Source organism: Panthera pardus, unplaced genomic scaffold, assembly GCF_024362965.1.
Source record: "Panthera pardus isolate Hobbes unplaced genomic scaffold, ASM2436296v1 HiC_scaffold_21, whole genome shotgun sequence".
In the NCBI taxonomy this organism is placed as follows: Eukaryota; Metazoa; Chordata; class Mammalia; order Carnivora; family Felidae; genus Panthera; species Panthera pardus.
Window position 1 is genome coordinate 57,772,790 of NW_026526777.1, and position 23,288 is coordinate 57,796,077.

The window sequence follows — 23,288 nt, forward strand, 5'->3', positions numbered from 1 at the left end:
GAGCCTGGAGCCTGCTTCAGATTCTGTCTCTCCCTCTCTCTCTCTGCCCTTCTCCCACTCATGCTCTGTCTCTTAAAAATAAATAAATGATATATTTTTAATGTCAATACTACCCAAAGCAATCTACATATTCAATGTAACCCCTATCAAAACAACACCAACATTCTTCACAGAGCTAGAACAAACAATCCTAAAATTTGTATGGAAACAGAAAAGACCCCGAACAGCCAGAGCAATCCTGAAAAAGAACCCAGATTGAGACACATCACAATCCCAGACTTCAAGATGTATTACAAAGCTGTAATCATCAAGACAGTATGGTACTGGAACTAAAACAGACATATAGATCAATGAAACAGAATAGAGAACCCAGAAATGGACTCAAAAATGTATGGCCAACTTAATCTTTAACAAAGCAGGAAAGAGTATTCAATGGAAAAAAGACAGCCTCTTCAGCAAATGATGTTGGGAAAACTGGACAGCGACATGCAGAAGAATGAACCTGGACCACTTTCTTACACCAGACACAAAAATAAACTCAAAATGGATGAAAGACCTAAACATAAGACAGGAAGCCATCAAAATCCTACAGGGGAAAACAGACAACAATCTCTTTGACCTCGGCCACAGCAACTTCTTACTTGAAATGTCCCTAGAGGCAAGAGAAACAAAAGCAAAAGTGAACTACCCGGACCTCATCAAGATAAAAATCTTCTGCACGGCGAAGGAAACAATCAGCAAAACTAAAGGGCAACCAACAGAATGGGAGAAATTATTTGCAAACTACACATCAGATAAAGGGTTAGTATCCAAAATCTGTAAAGAATTTATCAAGCTCAACACTCAAAAAACAAATAATCCAGTGAAGAAATGGGCAAAAGACACAAATAGACTCTTTTCCAAAGAAGACATCCAGATGGCCAACCAACACATGAGAAAATGCTCAACATCGCTCATCACCAGGCAAATACAAATCGAAACCACAATGAGATACCCCCTCACACCAGTCAGAATGGCTAACATTAACAACTCAGGCAACGACAGATGTTGGCGAGGATGCGGAGAAAGAGGAATCCTTTTGCACTGCTGGTGGGAATGCAAACTGGTGCTGCCATTCTGGAAAACAGTATGGAGGTTCCTCAAAAAATTAAAGATGGAACCACCTTATAACCTGGCAATTGCACTACTAGGTATTTATCCAAGGGATACAGGTGTGCTGTTTCAAAGGGGCACATGCATCGCAATGTTTATAGCAGCGCTATGGACAAGAGCCAAAGTATGGAAAGAGCCCAACTGTCCAACAACAGATGAATGGATAAAGATGTGGTATATATATACATATATATATATGTGTGTGTGTGTATATATATATATATGTATATATATGTATATATATGTATATATATGTATATATGTATATCTATGTATATCTATGTATAGATATATATACATAGATATACATACATAGATATGTACATAGATATACATAGATATACATACATGTGTATGTATGTATACATATACATATATGTATATATACATATATATACATACATATATACATATATATACATATACATATATACATATATATGTAAACAACCTCTTAAACACAGAGGACAAACTGAAGGTTGCTGGAGGGGTGTTGGGTGGGGGGGAGGATGGGGTGGGTGATGGGCATTAAGGAGGGCACTTGTTGGGATGAGCACTGGGTGTTACAAGTAAGTGATGAATCACTAACTTCTAGTCCTGAAATCATTATTACACCATACGTTAACTAACTTGGATTTAAACTTAAAAAATGAAACCATTAACCTTAAATATATATTGGAAATAAAAGCCAGTGTTTTAAATAAATAAATAAATAAATAAAAATAAAATTAAGTTAAAAAAAAAAAAAGGCTGGGGCTCTGGGTCATACAAGCTCTGAGTTCTTGTCTCCTCTGTCTTCCACCTATAATGGTAGTGATCTTTAAAGTCCTGATATTGGCTCTCTTTCTACTATACCAAACTTTCCTTCCTCGGTAATCTTGGACATTGTAAGAGGCTAAGGGGCCTCCATGGGTACCACGGCAGCTACAGAACTGGATGTACGTAACAGCAGATTGATTACCCAGTGGTATTGACTAGGCTCATAGTCATTACCAATTTGTACAGGTATTTTGACATTTTCTGGTAGATATCAGAACGGTGTCTCGGGAAAGGATGCTTTTTTCTAATTCACATCAAGTTTCCACATGCACTAGCTGACAGGTCTGAGACAGAGAGGTGAGGTGAGCAAGCCAAGCCCCAAGGACCAGGGTCAAGGCCGGACCCCGTGGCTTGAGAAGCCCAGCCTGGGAAGAGACACTTCCCAGGCTGTGCCTTTCACCGCGTTGCGGCTGATGCCCAAACCCTACCCGCTACACCTGACTTCCGCAGAGCTGCTCTACAAGCCCAGCCAGAGATTCTCGGCGACACCTACCCCCAAGCATGGGCCCACCTGCTCATTTCACACTTCTGTCAAAGCCCCCGTCAGTGTCCCCTTGCCGGAGTCCGAAAGCCTGAGGTCAGCTTAGAGTCCTTCACGCCTCCCCCCACTGCTGTATTCGTTCGGGGAACACGGCCTTGACCTCCGGCAGCCAAGTGGTCTCTGCACCCGTCCCCTCAGTGCCAGGCCTCCTGCCACCACCCAGTTCACTCACCTCCTCTGCCCTGAACCACAGATACCCTCCTAACTTGGTCTTCAAACCACCCATCTTTCTGCTCCAATGCATCCTGGGTGGTGTTGGTTAATTGTCTACAACGCTGTCCTCAACACATCACTTCTTGCCCCCAAACCTTCACTGACATCATCCTGCTTACTGAGTCAAGTCCACACTGCTCCCAGGCAGGGCAGTACCCCCCCACCCCCATGTAGGCAACACTCAGTAGGATCAAAATCCTCATTGTTTACAGCTAACCCACCAGTGAGGTAGGGGGAAACCATTTCTCCAAGCCTGTTTCCACATCCGTTAAATGGGGATGTTAACAGGACCTACTGTATAGAGCTGTTGTGAATACTAAGTCCAATATATACTAAGCACAATACATATACAAGTGCTTAACCCTCAGTAAATGTGAGTGGTGATGATGGTGATGATGAAGGTGAACACGATCTCCCCCCCCCCCCCAAAACAATCCCTCAAATGGCTGTGGCTCCACTCTGGCTCACGATTCTTCCTTCTCGTGTTCGCTTCCAACCCAGGTCCCTTAGCTGCCACGCCCAATGAATGCATTTTAGCTCACGTCTGTGTTTCAGTTCCCTTTTAACTTCTCCCAAATTGCCTTCTCTAGCCCTCAGGGAATGGAATCACCCAGGACTCATTGATCAAAGTGAAGTAATGAAGAGTCCAGCCCACTTATCTCAACACCCTGACCTGACACTTGCCCGCTTGTCAAAATCATCCAAATCAAAGTTTTACTAAAGTAGCAGAGGGGCACCTGAGGGGCTCAGACGGTTGAGCATCCAACTGTGGCTCAGGTCACGATCTCGTGGTTTGTGGGTGCGAGCCCCGCGTCAAGCTCTGCGCTGACAGCTCAGAGCCTGGGGCCTGCTTCAGATTCTCTCTCTCTCTCTCTGCCTGTCCCTCATTTGTGCTCTCTCTCTCTCTCTCTCTCTCTCTGAAAAAATAAACAAACTTAAAAAATTTTTAATAAATAAAGAGTATGAAATGTGAACTTAGATATCAGATAAAAGTCCAGCTCTTCCTGGTTTGAGCTCTGCTCCGATGGGGTCCTGGATGTGAATTAAGTAACAGAAGTCCACATCTGAATAACATGCTTACCAGGCGTCACCGAGTCTGTTTCCTCATCTGTAAAATGGAGATAATGATATCCACTGCGCAGGCTGCTGTAAGAATTAAACGGCACCGTCCGTAAAGGGCCCGCGTAGGGCCCGACTCCAAGCCCAGAAAGGAGACCTTCCTTCTATACTCCTTACCCACTCTAACCAATGTGGCTAAGAATACCTCTTACTGGAGGGTGGGCTCTACTTTCAAACATGTATATGTTTTCCAGAATGCATCACTGTGAGAATCAAATCGAGAGTGATAAGAAGGTGGGGCGCCTGGGTGGCTCAGTTGGTTAAGCGTCTGACTTCCGCTCAGGTCATGATCCCGCGGTTCGTGAGTTCGAGCCCTGCATCGGGCTCTGTGCTAATGGCTCAGAGCCTGGAGCCTGCTTCGGATTCTGTGTCTCCCTCTCTCTCTCTCTCTCTGCCCCTCCCTCACTCACACTCTGTCTCTCTCTCTCTCAAAAATAAATAAACCCTTAAAAAAAACATTTATTAAAAAAAGAGTGATAATAAAGCATGACAACTGTATTCGTTGGCTAGAGCTGCTGTAACAAAATATGATGGACTGGGGACTTAAACAGACATTTATTTCTCACAGTTCTGGAAACTGGGAAGTCCAAGGTCAGGGTGCTGGCAGACAGGCTAATTCTGAGGCCTCCTCTCTTGGCTTGCAGGCAGCCGCCTCCTCACCGGGCGCTCACGTGAGCTTTCCTCAGCGCATGCTCACGGAAAGTGAGCAAGCCCTCTGGTGTCTCCTTTACAAGGGCACTCAGCGCAGTCAGACCAGGGCCCCATCTTTACAACCTCGTCTAACCCTAATTACCTCCCCAAAGCCCCTTCACATGCCATCACTTTGGGGGTTAGAGCTTCAACATATTAATCTGGGGGGGAGGGGAGGGGTGCACAACATTCAGTCCCTAACATTATTCACCACTGCCCTTATTCATTATTACAATATCACCAGTCTGCCTTCTAAGTCTCCACGGCTATGCAGGGAAGACTTCCAACAGTCCTGTCAGCCACCACACGGCATTGGCCAGTTTGCTTCTCTCCTGCTGCAGCCCTGAGGTCTCTGTAATTCCCGAAAGTTCTGCCAAGGCATTCAGTCTCCACAGAGTCCCTGGAAAAGGCCCTCAGCCAGAGCCAGAGCCGCTGTTCCCTGTTACTGCTTCCTCTGAGTCCGCTGAGCCCGAAGAAGCTGCCGGAGCCAGGGCCACAGATGTGGTCAATGAAGGCCTGCCACCCGTGGCAGCCGCCACGGGCCGCAGTTGTCCCGACCCCAGAAAGCAGCAGAGGCGCCCCTCCCGCCCCCGCCTTTGGGCCGACCGTGTCACGGATTCCAGACAAAAAGCTTTCCTCCTCCTTCCCAGGATGCAAGCATGTTTCGCAGGGTCTTCTGTTCATCGCACAGAGCATGGCATGGAACGACGCTCGATAAACGTCATTTCACTGGTGGTGGCATGAACTACAGCGAGTCCTACAGGATGAACGCTGTACTCAAAACCCACCCTATCTCTAGCTCCAAGGCGGTATTGATCAGTGAAGCTTGTGGGCCTCAGTTCTCTCTCTCCCGAGCAAGGTGAGCTGCTTCCTTCCAGCACGCTGCAAGATGGGTCACACCCCTTGGCGTGCCAGGAGATATCATTCCCTCAAGGTCTCCAGGGTTGCTGGGCCGGGCCTGGGGGCCAAGAGTCACAGGCCGGACCCCTCCTGTGATCAATAGCTCCCACAGTTCACCCCCGTGTGCCACCTGATCACCACCATTCTCTACGTGCAGGACAGTCCTACTCATTGCCGTCCAGCATGAACTGGAGAAAGTTGGGAAGCACTTCCTCATGCTGAAGGAGCCCCAGCAGGCCTTCCCTCGTTCTGTCACGCGCGCACCCTAGGACAAGCCCAACTCGGGTTCCAGATGCCCTCTCCCAATCTTGCTTGACCTCTTCATTCTTTCCTTTGATAACACGATCTCATCCCCTCACTATACCTCCTCCAGCCATCCTTCCTGCTGTGCCGTCACCATCCATGGGACTTCGTGGGTCTTCTAGAACAGTAATTTATTCCCTAACAATTATCTGGATGGAATTCCCAAACACTGAGCCCAAAGAGGAAGAACACCAAGATACCTTTGTATTTGAGGGCAATTTTCTAGTAGAAACCACATCCTATGAACAACTCCGTGTGTACAGATTTGAGACTTTAGATTAATAACACAATTCCCTGACAGGCACCGTCTGTGAAAACTCACATACACACATGCACACACACGCACACACACACACACACACAACTCACACAAGAATTAATAGACAATCTGAACAGGCTTATATCTATTAAATAAGTTGAATCAATAACTAATAACCTTCTAAAATAGAAAGTACCAGGCCTATTGAGTTCATTGGTGAATTCTACCAAATATTTAAATTCTCTACAATCTCTTTTAGCAAATAAAGCAGAAGTGTTTCTTTCTAATTAATTTGATGAGGCTGATATTACCCTAATACGGAAGCCAGACAAAGGCATTACAAGAAAACTACAAGCCAATACTTCTCATAAACAAAGATGAAAAATCCTCAACAAAATACTAGCAAAGCAAACCCAACAATGTATAAAAAGAATTATACGGGGGCGCCTGGGTGGCTCAGTCAGTGAAGCATCCAACTCCGGCTCAGGTCATGATCTCAGAGTCCATGACTTCGAGCCCTGTGTTGGGTTCCATGCTGACAGCTCAGAACTTGAAGTCTGCTTCAGATTCGGTGTCTCCCTCTCTCTCTGCCCCTTTCCTGCCCATGCTCTGTCACTCAAAAATAAATAAACATTAAAATAAAATAAAATAAAATAAAATAAAATAAGATAAAATAAAATAAAAAGAATTGTATACCATGACCCAGTGGAACTTATTCCAGGTATGCAAGTCTGGTTCAACATTTGAAAATCAGTTAACGTAGCCCATCACATCAACAGGCTAAAAAAGAAGAATGACATGATTATATCAATAGATGCAGAAAAAACATTTGACAAAATCCAACATCCATTCATATGTCATCAGGAAAATGCAAATTAAAATAAGAATGACGGGAGCCTGGGTGGCTCAGTAGGTTAAGACTCCAACCTCTGATTTCAGTCCAGGTCATGATATGATCTCACAGTTCACGATGTTGGGCTCTGCACTGACAGTGTGGAGCCTGCTTGGGATTCTCTCTCTCTCCCTCTCTCTCTCTCTGTCTCTGTCTCTGCCACTCCCCTGCACACGTTCTCTCTCTCTCTCTCTCTCTCTCTCTCAAAATAAACAATAAACTTTAAAAAATAAAATAAAACTTGGACAGAACCAAGGTGCCCTTCGGTAGGCGAATGGATTAACAAACTGTGGTCCATCCAGACGATGGAATGTTATTCAATGATAAAAAGAAATGAGCTATCAAGCCACGAAAAGACATAGAGGAACTATAGGCTATTATTAAGCAAACGAAGCCAACCTGAAAAGGCTATATACTGTATAATTCCAATTACATGATGTTCTGGAAAAGGCAAAACTATAGAGAAGAGACCGTAAAGTACAATGGTTTCCAAGGGCTGGGAGAAAGAAGGACAAATCAATAGAACACAGAAGATTTTGAAGGCGGCAAAAATACTCCATACGATACTATAATGATGGATACATGTCATTCCACATTTGTCCAAACCCACAGAATGTACCAGTACCAATGTACCAACACCAAACACTAATGTAAACTATGTCAGTGTAAATTCATCAATTATATAATAAACTCACCACTCTGGTGGAGGAGGTTGATAATGGGGGAGGCTGTGCGTGTGTGGGAGCAGGAGGCACATAGGAAATACCGGTACCTTCTTAATTTTGCTGTGAACCTAAAACTGCTCTAAAAAAGTGTCTGTAAAAAAATCATGCTGCAGGGGCGCCTGGGTGGTTCAGTCAGTTAAGCATCCAGCTTCAGCTCAGGTCATGATCTCATGGTTCATGAGTTCAGTCCCCGCATCAGGCTCTGTGCTGACAGCTCGGAGGCTGGAGCCTGCTTCGGATTCTGTGTCTCACTCTCTCTCTGCCCCTTTCCTGTTCGCACTCTGTCTCTCTCGCTCTCAAAAATATATAAACATTAAAAACTTTTTTTTTTTTTGCAGCTGAGGTCAAAGAGGTTGTTGCCTGTTTTGTCCTCTAGGGTTTTGATAGTTTCCTGTCTCACATGTAGGTCTTTCATCCATTTTGAGTTTATTTTTGTGTCTGGTATAAGAACCTGGTCTAGTTTCATTCTTCTGCACGTTGCTGTCCAGTTCTCCCCCCACCATTTGCTAAAGAAGGCTGTCTTTTTTCCATTGGATACCCTTTCCTGCTTTGTCAAAGATTAGTTGGCCATACATCTGTGGGTCCAATTCTGGGTTCTCTATTCCATCGGTGTATGTGTCTGTTTTTGTGTCAATACCGTACCGTCCTGATGATTACAGCTTTGTAGGGGAGGCTCTGGCACTGGAGGGTATTATGCTAAGTGAAATAAGTCAGAGAAAAGGCAGATATCGTACGTTTTCACTCATGATGTGGGGCTTGAGAAACTTAACAGGAGACCATGGGGGAAGGGAAGGGGGAAAAAGTAGTTACAAACAGAGAGGGAGGGAGGAAAACCATAAAAGCCTCTTAAGTACAGAGAACAACGGAGGGTTAATGGGGGGGGAGCCAGGGGAGAGGGGAAAATGGGTGATGGGCATGGAGGAGGGCACTTGTTGGGATGAGCACTGGGTGTTGTATGGAAGGAATCTACCCCCAAAACCAAGAGCATACTGTATACACTTTATGTTAGCCAATGGGAGAGTAAATTATAGTTAAAATAAACAAAGAAACCATTTTAATAACCTTGTAAGATGTCTTAATCATGCTGTAAAATCAAAATGTTGTTCAGTTGATATTTTTACGCAAATGAACACATTAGTCGGCATCCATGGTCAAGTGCTGCGGCAGTCAATAAAAAGGAGGAGGAAGGCCGTGAACGTGTCCACAGTTGGCCGCACAGTGGTACTCCAGGTATCTCACCTACATTCAAGTTCACTCTCAATCACGCTTGTCCCAATTGCAAGTAGGCGACGGTTTCCCTGGACAGCTACGTTACTCCCCTAATTTTAACCTTCCTGAGTCCACTCCCCTCGTTTCTCATTAAACCGTGGCCCTAAGAATCCACGCTACCTATCACAGCCACCTTGCGGAAGGAAAGAGGAGGATGCTCCCTCTCACAAGAGAAGAGGGTTGCTTCCTTCGACACAGGCATCTGCTACCTAGGATTCGCCGATATGGAAAAATAGATTTACGCGCCCTCGAAAAGAAACTGAAGGGTATTTCCCGGTAGGCTGTAGGGTTCGATGCCCGATCCTATCCAAAGCAAAAAGCTGAACACACACCCAAACTCAGATCCCACCATCCATGGATGGAGCTGGCCGGTCAGCCTGTCTCAAGTCTTCCCCCTCCTTGCCTCCCACATCTAGCCGGTCCCCTAGTCTGTTGTTCAAGGATCCCAGCTATGCCTGCGTCCCAACCCCAGAGACCCTCACCTTCCTGAAGTCAGGCAATTGCCTGCAGGGCCCCAGGCCTGTCCTGCCTGCCCCACCCTGCCCTGGCAAACCCACTCTACACGATTCAAAATAACAAGCATTCACTGAGCACCTATTATGTGCCAGGCCCTGAGCATTAGGATACGGCAATGTAGGATTAGATCCAAGGGTCCTCCTTCCAAATCAGGACTCTCTGTTTTCCTGATCCACCAGAATCCCATGGATCTTTATTTCAAAGGTGAAAATGGTAATAATAATGCCTATAAGTTATACAGAATTTAGGATGTGTAAGGCACCATTCCAAGCATTTTGCCTACACTGACTCATCCAATCCCCATACCATCCCTGTGAGGTACCGTTCGTATTTAACAAATGGCAAACTGAGGCAGAGAGATGGCCTAGGGAGGCTACCCGCCAGTAAGTGGCAAAGCAGATGTAGCACAAGCAGCCTGGCTCTGGAGTCAAGGTCTGGACTACCGGGCCAAGAGCTGGTGGGGGCAACAGAAAGGGAAACGACATTCAATGCAATATGTATTAATTTAACACTTACTGGGTGCTCAGACCAAGGAGTCAGAGATGAAGGTAAGTGCCTCCAAGAGGGGGAAGCTTCCTTTCTCCACCTCCCTTTCAAAGACAAGGTCAGCCCTGCACAAACACATGTCCAACACAGATGATATCTTAGCAGACGGAGCCTCCCGCCTCTAAATCCACTCTACCGTATGCCAGATAATGCACATAAAATGCTTTATTGGCGTGCGGGAGTCCTTCATATCCCCCAAGGTCTCCACTAGGTTTTTATTACCTCCATCCTATACATGTGGAAGCTGAGCTCTTGGCCCTTGTATCAAGTTCTTGGGGAACCGTTGGCCAGGCTGCGAGCGCCTTGACACTGAGAATACCTTTCATTTTTCTGCCCCCCCCCCCCCCCCCCCCCCCCCCCCCCGCTCAGCCCTCCAGCAGGCACTCAGAAAACAGCCGCGACATTGCACTACATCAACAAGCCAGCGGGGTGCTCTGAGCACCCCGACACCTGATAATATCCAGCAGGGATCTTGCCGTCGGTGTCCTCTCCCGCTCGTGTTCACACAATAAAAATTGACCTGAACATCACGTTTTATCAGCGGCCACTACCAGAGCTTTGCATGCGAGGATTGGTTAGAAACCTCACTCTCACCACATCTCCCAGGGAACGGAACCAAAAACACTCCTCCAGGGTGAGGGGGTGCACACACAGGCATCGAGGACCCCTGCCGGCCAGGTCTCCTCCCGGGGAGGTGAGCTTTCCGTGTGGGCACCTGGAAATAGAACCCACACGCTCTCTGCTCCTTGTTGCCCTGGAGCCTTGACAGCTGTCAGCTGTTCGGACATAGCCTGACAATAACGAGCCCCTAACGAGCCCCGTAATGCCTCTTCAGGGTCTTGCTAAGTCATCAGATCCCCTGGTGATGCCATCTGCCGCCGGGGGGGAGCACGTCCAGAGATCCTGATCCCCAGGCGGCAGCCTGACAACGGGATTTTAGCCCGGGATTTATGCCAGGCACACAGACCCAACCTGACACTGCAGGGTTTAGAATTCAGAGCCCATACGCCACGAGTCCCCAGGGAGAAAAGCAAATCATTTTCTGAAGACAGTGGGACCTGCTGTTTCCTCTTAGGAACCCATTAATAACATGCTAATAAAAACGAAGTATCATCAAAAGAACATATTTAGATCAACTGTTCCCTTCAGCAGGTTGGAATTTCTGCAACAATCGGGAACAGCTTTGAGCTCTGCATAGCAGCTCCCACGCCAGACACAATCTGTCTGTTGCAAAGGGGATGAGTCAGCCTGGGGGGAGGGGGGGAGGGCAAGGACAACCTCCTACCCCAACCCCGCCCCCCACAGCAGCAGGGCTGCTCAGCTGGGTTTTCTTGTGGGATGAGCTCTTAACCTGCCTAACAGGTCACTTCTCTCTGCTTTAAAAGGAAGGGTGGTATCCCAGAGGCTCCCAAACTTTGAGGGAAGTGGCCTGTCACCGAAGCAACGACCCTCCTTCAGAGCAGGGGTGAAGCCCACCCAGCTCCTCCTCTGTCCGGGTTTCCAAAATGCAAAGCTCTATAGATACCTTTGACCCCTCCTTTCTGTCTGTTCCTCGCGTCTTCTATACCCCCAGCTATAAACTGGGCTTTGTGCCACTTCCTGATGGGTGTTGCAGGCGTTTATTCATTCAGGAAGGCATTCATGCAGGCAGGCAGGCATTCGTTAATGCATGCATGCAGGCAGGCATTCATGCACGCATGCATGCAGGCAGGCAGGCATTCGTCCATGCATGCAGGCAGGCAGGCATTCGTTCATGCATGCAGGCAGGCAGGCATTCGTTCATGCATGCAGGCAGGCAGGCATTCGTTCATGCATGCAGGCAGGCATTCGTTCATGCATGCAGGCAGGCAGGCATTCGTGCGTGCATGCATGCATTCGTGCATGCGTGCATGCAGGCAGGCCTTCCGCAGGGCTGGCTGAGCACCATTACATGCTGCGTCAGGTGTTAGGGGCGTTGGGCTGAAGTTATAGCCCAGCACCACCCTCCTGGATCCCATCCACCCAGCCCTTCCTCTTACCCCTGCTTCCCACGGCAACAAGAGAAGCCTTGCAGGTAAAAAGGCTGGACACCAGCCTGTCCGCCCAGGTTGGTGGGGCTCCTGCTGGCTCCCTGCTGGCTCCCTGCAGGCCGGCTACCCTCCAGAGAGAGCTGAGCCTGGCGGAGCAGGCCCTGCTTCCTCCCGTCACACCTCTGCAGACACTCGAGGGCCCCCCGGCTCCCCCACTGCGGGGACGTCTCCTAAGGGCCCCTCTTCGCCGGCCTGCCTGGAGAGGCAACTGGGCCTCTGAGCCCCTCCCCCCCCCCTCCCCGAAGTCCACAGTTTGCCCCCTGGAGGGTGTGCAGACCTGCCTTCCCTCCTCCCCGCCCCCCACCCCTGCTTTCTGTCCACCTGGCTCCCAACAGCGCTTTCCACAGGAGCCTTCGGGGAGGCCCTCAGCTCAGCGACACCGGATTCCGACCTTCACCGTCCTTTCTCCGTTTTCTCCTCTGTCGCCAAACGGTGGGGGGGTGGCAGGGGATGCCACCCCACAGTCTGCCACTCTGACACGTGGATTGTTGTGAGCAGAAGGCAATCGGGACCCAGCTGACTCAGGAAAGGTTGTGTTGTGTTGTGTTGTGTTTTACCCTTCCCTTAACTGCCTAAAAAACATAGATCAAGGGCTTGTGCCAGGAGGAGAGTTCCTACCAGAGATGACTTTTTATATCAGACTGAGCAACGTGACCAACATCTGTTTCCCAGACATTTGCTCTCCCGTCGTCCCGTGAACTGCTTCCTCCCTCCAGCCCCAGACCCCTTCCCCTTCTCCTTAGCTCCCAGCCTCCATTGCCTGGTGTTTTGGAGCTTCCCCAGTCTTTGGGGCTCCCGTATGTATGGAATTAATTGGAATCAATTAAAACCAGCTCTTGCGTCCGTTTAATCATGAGACCCGCCCACGAACCCACGAGGGAGGGGGGCGGGTGTCCCTCCCCATGACGCCCACAAACGGGCATCCCTTCCAGCACCTGAAGAGGGAACTGTCCCGAGACTCTGTCGTCAGCCCCACGCTGGCAGTGGCTGCCACCACCCCCCCCACCACCCCGGGCTCAGGGGTGGCACCTGTGGGCTGGCTGGTTCCTGAACTCCCAAGGTTCCCAAACACAGCTCCGCACAGCCCGTCTCCTCGCCCCGCCCAGCTCGTCCCTCATTGCCCCGTGTCGCTTCTCTGCTTCTCTCCCTAAAACCCTCAGAGGAGGCCACAGAGCACCGTGGCTACGATCGTGACCGCGGACACTGGACTGTGTGGTCTCAGTCCTAACCATCCCATCGCTACCCGGGCGACCCTGAGCGGGTGACTTAACTTCCCTGGGCCTTGGTTCCCTCATCTGCAAAAAGGGGATGATCGTAGTGTCTGTCTTCTAAGAGGTGCTGGAAACACTGACACGGGGCTCAGATCCACATCTGGCACAGAGTGCGTGTCCTGAACGTTCTTACCGAATAAAGAACGGCTCCCTGTTGCGCAGCATTTAAACCCCGGGCTCGGGGAGCCTGGGTGGCTCAGTCGGTTAAGCGGCTGACTTCGGCTCAGGTCATGATCTCGCGGTCCGTGAGTTCGAGCCCCGCGTCGGGTTCTGTGCTGATGGCTCAGAGCCTGGAGCCTGTTTCGGATTCTGTGTCTCCCTCTCTCTGACCTAGAAGGTTCTTCCCCACTAGCTCCTGGCCTCCCTGCCCACCCCCGTGCTCCTCCACGCCCCACCCCTGTGTTTCATCTCCCTCCTAAGCTTGCTTGCTTTCCACGGGCCTAACAAACCAGCCCTTCTCAGCACATCGCGCAGTGTTTATTGACGAGTAGGTGCTCAATAAATATTCGATGCAAGAACAAATGTCCAAGCTGTACGATAGATCAGTCATCAGTAGCCATATCTCCAACTCCCCAGTCATTCCAGATATAATCGTTGTTTGGGCTCCTCAGCGCCAGGAAGAAGGTTCTTTTCCGAGGATATCCGAATCCCAGACAGCCAAGGGGGACGGTGGCCGGGAAGGGGCACAGGCCGAGCCTGGTTCCCCAAAAGGTGACAAGTGCAGTGTTCCAGAGAGCACAGGACCCCGAAGCACTGAAGGCAGGGCCCCTGGACACTGGGTGGGATCAGAGGCCTGACTGGCCCGAGGACCCGCTGAACAACCTTCTTGCCTTTCTGGGCCTCAGTGTCTTCACCTTCAAACTGAGGGGCTTGACTCTATGCTAAGGATTCCTCCCACTTAAAAAATCCTTGAGTCTGTCCCAATATCGAACGTGACTTGATTCCCGCCATGTCACTCCTCCACGCCAACCATCTTCAGTGGCTCCCCACTGCCCTGAGAATCCAGACTCCGCTTATACTGGTGGCTGGACTGAGTGTTCTCACTCCGGCCTTCCTGTTCCTAACGGCCCGCTCCCCATTCAGGTGAAACTCTTCCCGTCGCCTATTGAACAGGTCCCTTCCCTGTGCCTCCTGTTTCCACCTGAAGAAACTTCCCTCCTCTCTGCAAACCTGACGTCCCCCCTCTCTTCTGAAACCGAGTCAAACCTCTGCTCCTTCACGCAGCTGTCCCCGGGCCTCCCCAACCCATGGCGCCTTGACCTTCCTTGTTGGCCTACCGTTCGGGCCCGTGTACCTGGTGTTGTACCGCGTTATTTATGGCCCCCGACCTTGCCTTCACCGATTCCTACATATTGGTATTTTCTCCTCGTTAGGAGCGCGGGCTTCTCAAGGAAGAGACCCTGTCTTCTCCCTTGCTACACTTTCCTCTTACGCGGCCTCAGTAATCTGTTAGCCAAGAGAACAGTATTTAGGAAACCACTGGCTGAATAAGCAACTTTCTGGCTGAATCACGCGTCTCTCGAGTGTTCAGAGGCTGGAGCTAGATGCCAGTGATCACATAAGGGACCGCAGGCTTATCAACCACAGAGGCAGTTTTCGAAAACCAGATGCCTCCGTGTTGGCTGCCTCGAAGTGACCAGCCCGCCACCAGCCACCTCCCTTGTGTACCCGAGGCTCCTTCCACTAAGAGACCCACACGTTTACGGTCATCTTGCTACCGTCTCACTGGCCCCCCTATATCCTTGGCCCCATCACCGGCGTCACCCGAAAAATCAAAGCTGAGAAGCAACACAAGAGAGGAAGAGTCTCTCCAGCTGCCCCACCGCCCCGCGGCCCCTTGCCCAATGTCAGTCGGGCTCTGGCCTTGCGGACCCAGCCTACCTTTCGTGACTAATTTTTGCCTAAAATGGACCCCCCTGACTGCATGTTTTCTTCTTTTGAACAAGAATGCCGGGAATCCTCACCCAGCGGCATCGGCCTGAAGGATCCAGGTCTGAAGGCTGCTCTTCTCCCGAGTCTTCCAAAAACAGAAGCATCTCGAACTCACCTCCTCACTTCCCTCCCTTCCTCTGTGCAAGCTTTGCACCTTGTGTGCACGAATGACCAGGGGCCAGGGGCCACCGAGCCCTCAGGCCTTCGCCTGGCTTCCGTGGAGAACCAGGAACAGAAGGCCGGTGGCCCCGCTCCCTGATCCCGCCACAGCCACAGCCGTTCCCAGACTTGGCCTCTGGGGACAGAGTGGCTCGCTGTGCTGAGGGACAGTGTCCAGACAGACAGAGCGGCAGGAGCCAGGAAAGGTGGCGGGAAGGGGCCGTGGCAGGAGGAGTGGCAGAAAGCCAAAACCCACAGACGGCAGTGAACGGTCAATGCAGGTAACGGGACCCATCCAGAAACCTGTCTCTACCTCTCCAGTTCTCACTTCCAGCCCGGGGTTTTCTCGGTTGCAAGATAAGGTCGGGAAGGAAAAAACACAGACAGCGGCACTTCCTTTTCCCCCAAACACCAGATGGTGCCAGATACAGAGTTCTTTCCGCCGAAGTCGGTTACTGACAGGGAGCTGGGCTCCCGCAAAGCGCCCCCTGCAGGCCCGTGCAGAGGAACGGTGCTCTGTTCTTGCCCAAGTGGGTTTCACCGAAAAGGCATTTCAGAATTATTTTTGTAAAGGGTGGCTGGGTTCCCAAACCACCTGCAAAAGCTTACTTCCACCCGAAACGTAGCTGAAACAGTGACTGAAAGCAAACAGAGTTCCTGCTTTTATACATTCTGGCGTGGTGACAACGAACAGGAACAGAGAGCAGCCACCAAGAACACAGGCAGGGCTGCTTCTAAGCTCTTTGCAGGGAGCCAGCCACTTACCGCTTATACCTTCCCTGTGAGGAGTACGATGGCTGGCCCCCCCATTTTATGCAGGAGGGGGTGGGGTCGGGAGAGGTTACCAAACATGCCTGAAGTGACACACCCGGAAAGGAAGAGAACCAGGGTCTGAACCCTGCAGTCGGAGGCCACAGCCCAGCATCCTTGGCAAAGTCACGCTGCGACACAACAACTGCCCCGAAACAAATGGATCTGTTGTTCAGATGCTGACCTGCAGAGCAGAGGGCAATGATTGACGGTCCCAATCGCGCGCTCCGGGGGGAGGGCCCCGGCGGGAGCAGAGCTGCTGAGGACCCAGAGGGTGGAGGAGGGTTTGGTGGGAGAGGGGGCGATGGGAGCACGGGTATAAGGAATGGTTCTGGCCCGTGAAGCTACCTGGAGCTCTGTCTACAAGTAACTCTCATGTCCTCTTACCCTTCCCTGCGCCTCCTTCACACACCCCTACGTTTTTTGTGTTTTGTTTGCTCGGGAGCCTGCTAACCCCCTGGGTGCCTGCTCTGCCCAGGCCCGCTGGCTCCGCACGACTTCCCCGATGGCGATGGCGGCTGTGCAGCCGCAGCCAGGCTGGGCGGGGCCAGACAGAGGGGCAGCCGAAGGTTCGTGCCCTCACTGCACCCAGACACGTGCACCTCTGAATTGTCACCATCGAGTCGGCTGCTCTATCGGATGACTCCCAGATCTTTTCCCAGAAACAGCCCTCATTCTATATTTGGACAGTTGCTTTTTTTAAATCTGCAAAGTTCTAACTTCCTCATGTTAGTTTCAGCCTGCTATTCCAGGCCACTGAAATTATTTTCAAATCTCTGTCCTGCCATCACTGTTACTAGGTTCTTCTGAGCTTTGTCTCATCTGCTGGATTATAAAATGTTTCTTTCTTCAGTTGAAGCATAAATAAAATTGTTGAGCGAGACAAAGCCAAGGTCAAGGACAAAGTCCTCTGCCTCAACCAGAGATCATTCCCCAGGCTGATAAAGGATACTGTTTATACCAACAAGTCTGGAACATCTGACAATAGCATCCAGTCAAATATTATACACTCTCCTCCCTCGAGATCACACAGAGCACATTTTCCTAAATGCCAGGCAGGAATGCCACATGCTGTATCCCCAGCTTTCCTTAAACTTGCAAACTAATTGCCCTGTTTTAAAAAATAGAATGATGTTCATTTCTTATATTTTTTCCCTGTAGGAAGTGATCCCTGCATCCATTTCAAAATACTCAGAATCCCTTTAAGAAATGGTTTTTAATGTGATCTCTATCAATACCTTGCTTATCTTCCTGATTTCTCAGGGTTATCTGCAAAAGCTCTGAAGTCATCCCTACGTTCTTCTTCAGGAGAGCTCACCACCGCCTTGCCAGGAGGAGAGTGGCCTGGCTCTCGTTAATTGACCATTCTTTCTTATGGAGAAAAGGAAACTTGCATCAGAACCTTTTTAAAACACATTGGGGGGTAAATGTAATAAAAGAATCCCAAGAGAAGATTAATTTTTTTTTTTTTAATATTGAGCAGCTTCTGTATAGAGTGAGAATTTCCGGACCCAAACAAGATTCCAAAAGCCTTTTCTATGCTCAGCAACGTCTAGAAGTCTGCTCTAAGACCCCTTCCGAACACGCTTTTCCCTAGGTATGGAGTATAGCATCCTCCCCTGTTCTTTCAAATTTCCTCAGGTGCTGCAGGCGGCACCCTGAGTGGGAGGGCCGTGGAGGAAGTCTGCACCCCAAGGTGCCAGACCTGGTTCCTCCCTAGCTTGGTGCTGGTCTGTTTTGAGTCACTGTGCAAGTTCACGCCACCCGTCCTCAAACCCACCACCAGCCCACCCTTCCCTTTATACGGCCTGCCTTCAAGGAAACTGTCGGAGGTGTCAAAGCAAGGGGTTGATAGGAATCTAAGTCAACGTGTGAGCATTTCCCCTCGAGGGGGATAAAAAGAAGACACAGACCACAGTGAAGAAAATAAAAGCAGAGATACCTGATTAAGATCTCCCTGCCATTATGTATGCATGGCCTCAGACCAGGCGACTGAAGGGCAATCAGTTCTGCTTTTTTCCGGCCATTTTGGACTTTTGTGGGAAATGAAATGATACCTTTGGAAAAAAGAGTAAAAAATGATCATTCTTAATGCTAATGGGCACACGGCAAAACTAGTATACTTATTTATGGCCTGTCCCAAGCTAACTTGGCCCGATCACTTTGCACTGTCAATGCAAAGCAAGGATCAACAAGAAACTCACACTCCAAGGAAGTTACCCTGAAGAAACCAAGAGAAGAAAACTACATACGTAGGCCCAAAACTGTTCGATGCTGCATAAAAATGTCGGCGCAGTCCCAGGTATATCTTACGCACTCAAAACTATCTTTTGAAAAGCTAAGTAGGTCCAACAGTCTGATGATGATTTAATAACTTTGGTCAACAAGATGGACAAGAACATGAACAAGATGAAATAGTACACAGAAACGAAAGTCATAGTAGAAAGTCTATAAAAATAAAGGGACGGGGCTCCTGAGTGGTTCAACCAGTTAAGCATCCAACGCTTGATTTCAGCTCAGGTCATGGGGTTGAGCCCCGCATCAGGCTCCAGGCTGAGTGCGGAGCCTGCTTGGGAAAAAAAAAAAAAATATATATATATATATATATATATATATATATGGATGATTGCACAGCATAAAATTAAATAAATATGCTACACTTCAAACTAACATCCAAATTGATTGCAATTAAATAGATATATGTGTCAAGAGGATAATATGAGAAATAGAAATAGTTATGCAAAGTGAGAGAATTGAAAGCAATTTTCATAATTTTATTAACTTTTACTCTGTTGCATTTTCTTCACCACTTCAGAAGCGCTTTTGGCAGAAAGAAAAATGCACCGCCTGTGAAGGCGAGAGACTATAAAGATCTTAAACAGTTATTTTAGAAGTCATCGTGGACGCTCTTGGAGGGTTAAAATGCCTGTCCAAAGGTGGGGGCTGCCCTGTGGGAGACACGGTTGGCATCCCTTAGACAGAACTGCCCAAACTGGATTCCTCCTTCTTGAAACGTACTTGACTTCATGGCTCAATAAAATGGAGGTCGAATATCTACTTTGCCCACCCCCCCCCCCCCCCCCCCGGATTCTCATACTGTTTCTGAAAATACAATCACTCTCTTTCTGACATTGTCACCTAATCTTCCGGGGCTGGTTTTGGAAGTGGCCAGCAGGGCTTTTTCCCTTCCGAAAGGTCACAAAAAAGAGTGGCCCCCATGCAGCCCCAATTTTCAAGTTGGTGTTTAATCGATCTTAACACACCTCACAACATTGTCATTATGAATGTGTATCCAGGACCTAATGAGGTTAAATTTGGAACAGATGAAGCCGCCCAAACAAGGCTTCGGACTTCAGTGTCCAAGGAATTGGATTTCGAGAGAGGTTTTGATCCCCCCCCAAGAGCTTACACCTTTGACCTAACCTTTCCAGACACTTGCTCTCGCCTGGGTTTCCAGCTTCGCCAAGAGGGGAGGGGGCATGCGCACAACGGTGCTTCCCCCCCCCACCCCCGCCCCGCCCCGGAGTTCAGCGGGGCTCTCCAGGTCTATGCAGCTCCTGTTGGTGCACGATCGCCTGCTGAGTTTCTTGGCAGAAGGACACCTGGCCCCAAAACTCATTCTGAGGCGGCAGCTTTAAACGGGGTGACGGTCACCATTGGGACTGGTTGTGTGCTGGGACCCCCAGCTTACCAGTCCTCAGGGCTCCCAGGTGTCTGTTTGCAAAAGATGTCCCTGCAGCCTGCCAAGCAGTGTAGATTCCTCCAGCTTTCCCTGAAGGGACAATACGTGCATTGGTGTCACTTAGGGCTTGGAGTGTGATAGATGCCAGATGCCCCCAGTAGCCCACTCCTGCGACCCCGCCTCTCCCAAGAGCTGCTGTCTTGGTCCCTGGCTCCCCTGACTTGAGTGTCAGCTCGCACCTGCACAGCAGGCACCCCCTTGTCTGCCCAGGGCTGCGGGGGCTGTCCAGGCCTGTGGAGCTTAGGCTGGTCCCGAACCTCCTGCAGAGGATCCGGGTGGAAGGAGGCTCTCCACCGCACAGATCTCTTTGAGGCGGCAGCTGCCTTTGGACTTGATACATGGCGGAACCTGGGGCTTCTCCAGCACTGGGGCAGCCCTGAGTCACGGGAAGACACTCAGGCCAGCCCTCCCAGCACCCGCCCCCCACCCTGCGTTGCAGTTGAGATTCCTCCAGGGAATTGCCTTCGGGGAAAATGTTCACTATTGGGTAGGTTATGGCTTACACTTAGACGGCATGTTCCTCTGAAAGACAGCTCCTGTGACCAGGCCTCCCTTGAACCTTGCCCTGTGCCCTATCCCCGGTTCCCCTGAACTACGTGGACATGAGCAGTAGGCACCCCTCAGCAGGCCTTGGGCAGCCGGAGCGCTCCAGGCCTGAGGAGTTGGGACCCACCCTCAACCACCTGCACAGCCTCAGTCGTGGAGGCAGCCGCCAGCCCACAGATGTCATTGAGGCGTCAGCTGCAAATTCACAAGTCAGACCCCATCTGAACTTGGTGCCTGATGAGCACCCGACCTTCTCCAGAAACCAGGGCTCCCAGCTGTCTTTGACTGAAGACTCACCTGCACTGCCCTGGGAAGACGGTCGCATTCCCTCCAGCTCTGCCTTCGGGGTGAGTATGCCCATTGGGTAGGGTGGGGCTTGGGATTATGGGGCTGCCTTATTCACCCAAGAGGCTCCTGCCCCTTGCCATGTTCTAGACCCCTGTCCTTCGCTGAACTGCTGGGCGTATGCATGGACGATATACACCCCCCCTCCCAGCAGGTTATGCTGTGTAGTTCAGGGTAGGCATAGATCTTGAATAGAACAGTGCCCTACTGTATACCAATGCCCTACTGTATCTATCTGAGCCTCAGTTTCCCAGTTAAGACGTGGATAGTAGTCTTTGCAAAGGTCAAGTGAGATAAAAAGTCCTTGACATCTCTTTGCAAGTGACAAAGCGGCCATGGCCATATTTTTGCATGTTATAGTTTATACGTGGATTTGCTTGATGGTCTTCTTGTCTGCCTCCCCATTTGCATGCCCTCTGGCAAACAGAAATCTGAGACACAGCACAGTAATTCTGGAGACGCAGGGAAAACGCCAGTTATGAGCAAACCTAGCATTCATACGCAAATTTACCAGGAACCGCTTTACGCTGTCAGCAAAGACCTGAAGCAGTTTCGGTGAGGTCACACGTGAAAACAGAATTGTAGAGTTTGAATGTATGGGATCCCAACTCTCCTTCGCTAAGCAAAGAAGGCTTTCTGAGGAAGGAGGGATTTCAGGTAGCATGTAAATATCAGAAAGATGAGGCCTAAAACGCACACTATGTGGGTGAAGTGGTCCACTGACCGGGACGGGACAGCAAGTAGATAGATCTCATCGATCACCCAGGCTCTTAAGAGAACGCAAGGGGCACGTGGGCCACGTTATTTCTCGCTGAGGTCGCAGGGAGACTTTGAAAGGTGAGGACGTCAACACCGCCGCCCAGATGGGTTGCCTCATCCTCTGTAAACGTACAGCTCTCCACTCCCCTTGAAACTGTAGGCTGCTTAGGTGACGAAAAATGAGAGAAAGAGTAATCTGACAGGAGCTCTCCCTCTCTCTCGGGATTCTCGCTTCCTCTCCCTGCCCTTTCGCAGCTTCCAGGCCCACCCTGGAGCCACGTAAATAGCTTTGGGGCAAGCCGCAACACTGGTCTTCAGCAAAAAGATTGCTTTTCCAAGCACAGCAGGCCCAGCTGAAACGGGCTGGCTTCTTCAAAGAACTCTGCTGGCCCTCTAAAAATACCCTGCTGAAGCAAGAGCAGGGGTGGGTGTGGGGAGCAGGGATGATGGGGGTGGGTTCACTAAATTCTAAGAACCGTTTGGTCTTTGGGAGACGGGACTCGGGTGTTTCGGGCCCTAGCAAAGTGCTTGTTTTCACCGCCCCCTCGGTCCCCCATTTGTCCCTCTCCTTGCTCTGGGATGCAGCTGGGACAGGGCTGTGTCATGCGATGGGCCCAATGGTCTACTCTCCGAAGGCTCTGCCTTAAAAGCGGGTGGATTCTTCCTCCCGAGCTAATCCCTGTCGGTTAGAAAGAAACCCCGTGTTAACATCAGTCTGGGATCCACGCATTGATCTACACGAGGCCCCATGACGCGAGGTCACCATGACGGACGTCACCAAAGCGTGCAGAACTACCTCCTCTGCGGCCAGTAAACTTTCATGAGACTTTCACATTTTAGGTGCCAAACTGCCAGGAGAACGGGCCTCAGAGAATATCCACACCCAATATCAAATGATCGGCTCCAAAGCATAGACCAAAATTGCATTGTATCGTCCTCGGAGGGGTTTCATAAACGATGGCCCGTTGCGGTGGGGGCGGCGGGGGGGGTTTGTTTGCCCATCCTATTCAGAAGGCATTTTTGTCCTGACGACTGTTCAGTTATCTCTATTGCTGTCTTTACAGCTGCTCGTCTTGCTTGGGTGGGTCCTTCTCTGAAAGGAAAATCTGCGGCCCCACTTTTTTTCAAGTTCTGCCGCAGAAGACTGCAGACGCTGTGTGGCCGGCGCTTTGCTGCCACCTAGTGTCGAGCCTCGGGGTTGCAGCGGTAAAGAGGTAGAGGCGTCCGGAGCATGCGCTCTGCGGACCTTCACAGTCGGTGGTCCGCCGGTGGTCCGCAGGCTCCCAGATCCAGTGCTGCACGGACACGGGGGTGCAGAGTTCTGGGTTATACGGCTGATTTCAGGAGGTCGACCATGCATACCCAGAGGCAGAAAACCCAAGCCTGCCCCCACCCCCCGCCCCACCTCCAGCCACCCATCCCGCCCCTCGTCCTCACCAGGGCGAGGCCGGTGGTGTGGCCAGCACTCTCCCATTCCCCGCAGACCTTTCCAGTTTGCCCTCGGTGATTTCTCCCGCCCACCTGAATCCCACGCGCTAGGATTGAATCCCCTGAGACCCCCCTCCCCTCCTCTGGGCGCCTCAAGCCCCTACAGAAAGTTCTGAGCACTAAAACCAAGGGAGAGAAAGCGATCTTAGTGGAATCCGTGCGCGGAAACCTCCAGGAGACGCCAGCCATCAAGGTGATGAGCCTGCTTTCCTAAGGGCTGGAC

The 23,288-nt window shown here is 50.3% G+C and overlaps 1 long non-coding RNA gene across 1 annotated transcript in view; it reads right to left on the minus strand.

The window, feature by feature from the left end:
- Positions 1-18,468, minus strand: part of LOC109251925 (uncharacterized) — a 37,265-nt gene extending 18,797 nt beyond the window's left edge. Inside the window, exon 1 of the long non-coding RNA XR_002073774.2 lies at positions 18,128-18,468. This is a non-coding gene — a long non-coding RNA (uncharacterized LOC109251925). The remainder of the gene's footprint in view (positions 1-18,127) is intronic.
- Positions 18,469-23,288: the final 4,820 nt, after the last annotated feature.